The sequence below is a fragment of the Tarenaya hassleriana genome, unplaced genomic scaffold (genome assembly GCF_000463585.1).
Source record: "Tarenaya hassleriana unplaced genomic scaffold, ASM46358v1 Cleome74, whole genome shotgun sequence".
Taxonomy (NCBI): domain Eukaryota; kingdom Viridiplantae; phylum Streptophyta; class Magnoliopsida; order Brassicales; family Cleomaceae; genus Tarenaya; species Tarenaya hassleriana.
In genome coordinates, this window is record NW_010969940.1 from 74,746 (window position 1) to 81,382 (window position 6,637).

Here is a 6,637-nt window from a genome sequence, read left to right on the forward strand (position 1 = left end):
TGACCCGCGTGAGATTGTCACATGGACTAGCGTCATGACTTGAATCTCATATGACGGTTCCATGATTGGATCCTAAGACTTGAGATATCTACGGAATCCAACATGAGGAGTTGCGTACTTTGATTACGTCAAACGTCCTGCGTAACAGGAGGACTATAAAGGCGTGTATCAGGTACGAAACGAATCATGTGTTGGATTGTAGATAGTCAAGACGGGATTTGTACCTCTCGTAAAAGAGAGAGATATCGCTGGGCCCCTCGTGTGAGCGAGACTGCAGAAATGTGTGGCCGCACTATAGACGAATGTCAACTATTTCAGACAGTCAAACTCAGTGAACGAGAAAGCAGTCGAATCAGATAAGGTGGCTTGTCCATGCCTTATATTCGACATATGATATCGTGATACAAAAGGATCATCAACCGGAATCATCACTGGCGTTCGTAGGATCACGAAGAAACTCTATTCGAGATAGGTAGTCATAGTGTCTTGCTAGAGACTGCCTATGACTTGTGTAACCAAAATAAGAGATTTCGTGTTACACCGCTATATCGAATGAGCCTACAGGGTCACACACACAGGAAAGGACGAATGCGCGAGAAGAGGCGAGAAAATCCCGGTGGAGCGGAGGCCAGACCGACCGGCCCAGAAGTCTGGACCGATCGGTCTAGCCTACCCAGACCGATCGGTCTAGACGCGTGGACCGGTCGGTCCAGAGGGTGTCTGGACCGATCGGTCCAGACGTTAAAAAGCTCCAGACCAATCGGTCCAGACGTCGGGATTTACTAAACTCGCTCTAATTAGGGTTTTAAAGGGGAGAAACTTATGGGAACGCCTCCTAACTCTTTTGGCACGATTTTCAGACCCTAGGGAGAGGTTTGGAGAGTGAAAAGCCTAACAGAAAGATCCCTAAAACCCTTGCGCAAAGAAGAAAGCGTTCTTCAGTCCTAGCAGACAAGTTCCAACCGTTGGAACCCTTTCCGCCGTGTGGATACGTATAGAGGGCAAGGTATTCTTCCTGCCTACAGTGATCGGACGAACACATCAATTGATACAGGCCCCGGATCGATTGAGGTAAGCGTTCTAACGTTTCTACAAGATCATGCATGATAGGTTTTAGGGTTTCATCAAAATTTTTGTTTTACATCCACTGCGCAAACCCTAGAACTGATCTCTTAGGAATTAGATTCGCTCTTGAGATCACAGGAAAACCCAACAGAAATCCCGGTGGTCGGGTCCGTTCAAGATCAAATTCGTATCACCAAGCGGTGGCATCGAACTATGGGATCATTCTGGAAGTTCATTCAAAACTAACACTCAACGTCTGAAGCTCTACAACCATGCTTTTCCATCGGACACGAGAGGAGCCATCGCCCTCTCCGAACCCGCGGAGTCATGAATCCTTGCCGGGTCCAGCTAACGACCTAAAACAAGCGCTTGTCGGGAGGCAACCCGACCCCGTATCCTTACTATATATTAGTTTTGTTTTATTTTTCTCTTTCTTTTCTTCTTATTCTCTCTACCCGCTCGTTGCTATATCTTCTCTCGTGGTCTAATTCTGGCTATTTTAGGTCTCACTGGTCACCGGACTATTCATCTTTCAATTTTGGCCGAAATTCAGCACGGCCCGTGTTGCGTGTAACTCGGCCGTGTTCACTAATGTTTGGTTTTCACAGAGATTCTGCACGGCCCGTGTTGATTTGAACATGGCCGTGTTCGTTTCAGCGATATTTCAACAGACAATCTGCACGGACCGTGTCGTCATTTTTTTCGCCTTTTTATTCCGTTTTCGCAGGATTCGGTCGTGTCATCTACTTTTTTTCGCCTTCCCGTCGTCGCTGCCACCGTGTTCTGCCGCTATACAGCCACCACCCGCGTCGCCTCTCCCCGCCGTGCCCATCCTTCATTCCACCGCAGCTATCACCCCCGCGACCGGATCCCTTCCGATCTCCCGCCGCCTCTCCACTCCGCCTCGCAGAATCCTCGCCTCACCGCCGTCCCTTCGCCCCGCCGTTGCCTCCTCACTCCGGTGACATCTTCGGTAATCCTCCATCTCTTCCTCCTTAACTCTGAGTATGGTGAACACAGGACGGATCGAAGGCCGCCTTGAAAGAGGTCCGAAGCGCCGGTACAGCCGCACGCTCCCGGACAACGAACCTTGGTCCCCTCGCCAAGGCGCCATCATGGAGCTGACCGTCCTCACTCCGATCCGACCTGAACCGGGCGTTCTTCGGATCAATCACCGGGACAACATCACCAAGGCCATCTACCTCAAACTCGAACGACAAGGCTTACAACCGACCAAGTTTTTCGGTGATGACCTCGATCGCATCGGAATCCATGACGAGTTGGTTCGTATCTTTGATATGCTCGGGTGGTCGAATTTTCTGACGGTACACGAGAAGAGTTTCAAGACTTTGACTCTGGAGTTCCTCTCTACCATCCATTGCTACTTTCCGAGCGATGGCAGTACAGCGAATGCCTTCATGGATTTTCGGATGCGGAATAACGAGTATCGCCTCTCAATGCGTCAGTTCGCCAATATCCTCGGAATCGAGCCAGGTACATCTTCGAAGCTCTCTCTCTTTCTACCTCAGCGTCAGGAAGCATTTTGGCAGGCTATCGCCCCTCGCTCGTACGAGAGTCGAACCCCAAAGGCGACTTGGATCCGCCACCCAGTGGCTCGGTATTTTCACCAATTCCTTACCAGCTGCCTCCTCGCCCGAGCTGCCGGCGGCACGGTGAATCATCAGGAACTTGGTTTTCTTCGCTGGGCTTTGAGCGACGCCTTTGACGGCGACACTTGGGGAATGGAGGAAGTATGCCTTGTTTCCCGTATGGCGATGCATCTCGAGACTTTCGCACAACCAGGGAATCCGACCGACGTCAAGACATGCGTCGGCGGCATCATCACCATGATTGCTCGTCGCGTGGGCATTAATGTCGGCCACTATTCCGACGATGTGATCCCGAGCCACACTCTCTTGGATATTGCTGCGTTGGTCCAGAAATTTCATCTCTCCGAGCGACCGGTACGCTGGCACTGGAACTATCTGGACCATCAAGGTAACCGTCAGCGCGTACGTCTCCCTTGTCCCCATCTACCGCCGATCACTCAAGCTGGTCTCCTCTTCCGAGCCCCCTTTGACGATGTCCCCGCTGACGATGCGGCCATGCTAGATGCTGACCAACCCTCCTCTTCTCGGGCTCCTCAGTCCTACCCTCTTCCTTCAGAGGACTTCTCCTTCGACATGCCTCCCTCACCACCACCGAATCCGAGCTCCCACTCATTTCCTGACTACTCTGCCCAGATTGACATGCTTAGCTAGAGGATGCAGAGTATGGAGACGACCATGCACGGGTTCGGCACTCAGCTCCAGTCTTTTGGATATCTGATACGGACGGAGTTCGACGCTCAGAGGCAGTTCCGCTAGCAGCAGCATCAGATGGCGTAGTATGCCACGGAGTTTCATCGCTGCTATGACACGAGGTATGCCGCCGACATCGACGCCCCTCTGATCCCCCTTCTGTTGGATTCCCTTCGGGTTCCTAGCATGCGATCTCATCGATCTAGGGTTTGGATTCTATGTTTCACGCAGCGGAAGGAAAAATCTAAACCTAGCCAAACGTCACACAAAACCAATTGTGCAATAACCCGAACAATCGTGTATATCGTCGTGGGATTCGAATACTTACCTCGTTCTTTCAAGATCTGGAAGTATCAATCGATCCAGGGCCTGTTTTAATCACCAAGAGTTGAAAGTACAACTCCTCTACACGTATCCACACCGGCGGGATGAATTCCAACGCTTTGGAACGTATCTGCTAGGATTCGTGAAGAGAAAAACCGATGTCCTTGACTTGGAATCGATATTCCAATCACTAGAACTCAAAATCAAGTTAGAAAGTGTCTAGGACGTCTGAAGTTCGTTTTCTAGGGTTTGTGGCGGCTCACCCATTAATTAGGATTGCCCAAAACCCTTAAAACGCGAAATAGGAAATCTGCCCGAAAGTCGGACCGTCCGTTCTAGGTCTGGAACGGACGGTCTGACATTCCACGCGGAACGGATGTTCCGCTTTTCCTCGCAGAACGGACGGTCTTGATGCCTGGACCGTCCGTTCCAGGTCTGGAACGGATGGTCTGGCACTTGCGGAACGGTTCGTCCGTTCCTCAGCGGAATGAACGGACCAATCATGGCTGGACCGTCCGTTCCAGGCCTGGAACGGACAGTCTGGCCATCTGGAACCCTTCCAGCTAGTTCCGTGGTTCCTTTCTCGCATCGTTCTCTTCACGTGTGATCTATCCCTAATGGTGTGTGACCCTGTAGGCCCATTCGAAGTGGCAGTGGCTTCGGAAACCCTTTCCCGAACCCCAAAGCTGGTTAGCCTCTAGCAAGACGCCATGACCACCCACCTAGAATAGAGTTAGAGGTGATCTAACAAAGCCAGCAATAGTTCGAGTTCTGATCCTTTGTCTCACGATGTCGTATGTTGAACAAGGGCATGGTATGAGACACCCTTCAAGTTCAACCGCTTACTCGTCTAGGCAAACCGACTGATAAAATAGATGTACATTCATCTATAGCGTGGCCACGCATTTTCACAGTCCGATTTCCACGAGGGGCCCAGCGACATCTCTCCTGCATTGATTTTCACGAGGGGCCCAGCGACATCTCTCCTGCATAGGAGGTGATACGCATTTTCACAGTCTGATTTGCATGTCTACTATCTGCATATGATTCGTGAACGTATCTGAGCAACGCCGTTATGATCATCCGGTTAAAGACGACGTTTGATGCAGTCAAGATACGTCACTCCTCATATCATATACTCTAGACATCTCAGGTCTGAGGATCCAAGAACGAACCGCTGTATGAGATTCAAGTCATGACTCATGTCCATGTGACAATCTCATGCGGGTCATCCAGTAACTCGTTCCAAACGAGAACACATGATTGTGATTTGCATCCAATGCATATGATCATAATCATCTATCACACATCATGCTGGTCTTAATTCATCATTGTTCCCACAATGATAACTGACCAGGGAGTTTAGAATCATCTGCAATGATTCAAGGATATTTATCGTAATATAACAAACATGCTAATCATATAACGGGAAAAGTAATGCATTCATAAAACAATGAATCAATACATAGTCAAAATATCATATCACGGATCATCGTAGAGCATTACAACCAACACCTTCCACCTGGATATTCGTACTCCCCATACTACTATCAGCCAGGGTCACCACCACCACCTCCGGAGCAGTGAGCGTTTTCTGTCTTTTTTATTTTTTATTCCTTTTCTTTTGCTTTTGCATTTTCAGTCTGTTTTATTTGGGATTATCAGTTGTAGTTTTCAGACTTGACGATGTATCACTCGTACTTGTTCTATTTGCTGCGTTGTTTTGGTTTGTGCTATTGTTTTATGTGTTTACAAGGTCGCATCACATTCCACGCGTACGCTGAGAGCTGTGAGACTTCGTCTGAGCTTTTTTTTCGTCGATCCTTGAGTACCATGAGGGAGCACGCAATTCATTCATGCTAAGTATTCTTTTACCCCGTTCCCTTTTGGTTTCTCTCGCTGGTTTTCCCGTTTCCCAGGGCGACTTGACACCGCGGATGGTGTCTCGTTCAAGTCTGGGGGAGGATAGTCTGACAACCTGTTTTCCCCATTTTGACAGTCCTTGATGCATTTTAGCACATCATCTAGTAAATTTGCATAGAAAAACTACAAAAACCCGATTTCAGGTGATCAGTTAGAAGATTCATGAGCGATAGAGCATAAATCTCTTGAGAGTATAGATGAACCTTGTTTAGTTATCTAAGCACCCGAATGAATTGTCGGACTTATCCGAAAAGGTAGCTTGACCTGAGGAATGATCTATAGGTTATGAGATGAGTCGTTGCCTATGATGAAAGAGGGAATGAAAGCTTTCTAACCCAAGCGTATATGTTTCCCTAAAAACCGTTCCCCATTTGCAGGAATATTAGGCCCTATATAGTCTAGCGAGCCCTTTTTCTCAATCTATCTTTATTTCTTTTGACTCGTCTAGACACACATGCAAGTAGTCCGGGGGTGGCAGCAATCATCACGAGGTGAAAGTAAGTCCTGTTTCCAAAACCCATACCCTGTTCTTACGTTCGTTCCTCTTGATCATATCATGCATTCGTCCAACGCGTATTTCGAAAAAAAAATGAAAGGAAAGAAAAGCAAAAAAAAAAAGTGAGTAAGAACGACAGAAGGCGAATGCATTTGATATTGATCTTTGGAATCCCGATTTTCCATCACCATATTCAGACTTACTCCAAACCCAGGTGGACCGAATTATTCCTGTAGACAGCGATAAATAGGTTTGAGAAACGTGTTCGGTAGATAACTTGAAATCCCCTTTGAAGTTTTGGGCAATGAAGTTCGTCGTGTAGCTCTATGATCGTTTTGTTGGAATGGAGATCTAAATAGGGTAAGCCTGATTTCATTCAAGGTTAGTCGATACAGGAGAGAAATTTCACTTTTGAAACTCATGGAGATTTCTGATTGATCACCTACCTACTTCCCCCGCACGCATGTCTCCGTCGTATATTTGCTCGAGACGAGCAAAAGTATGAGTCTGGGGGAGTTTGATAACACGA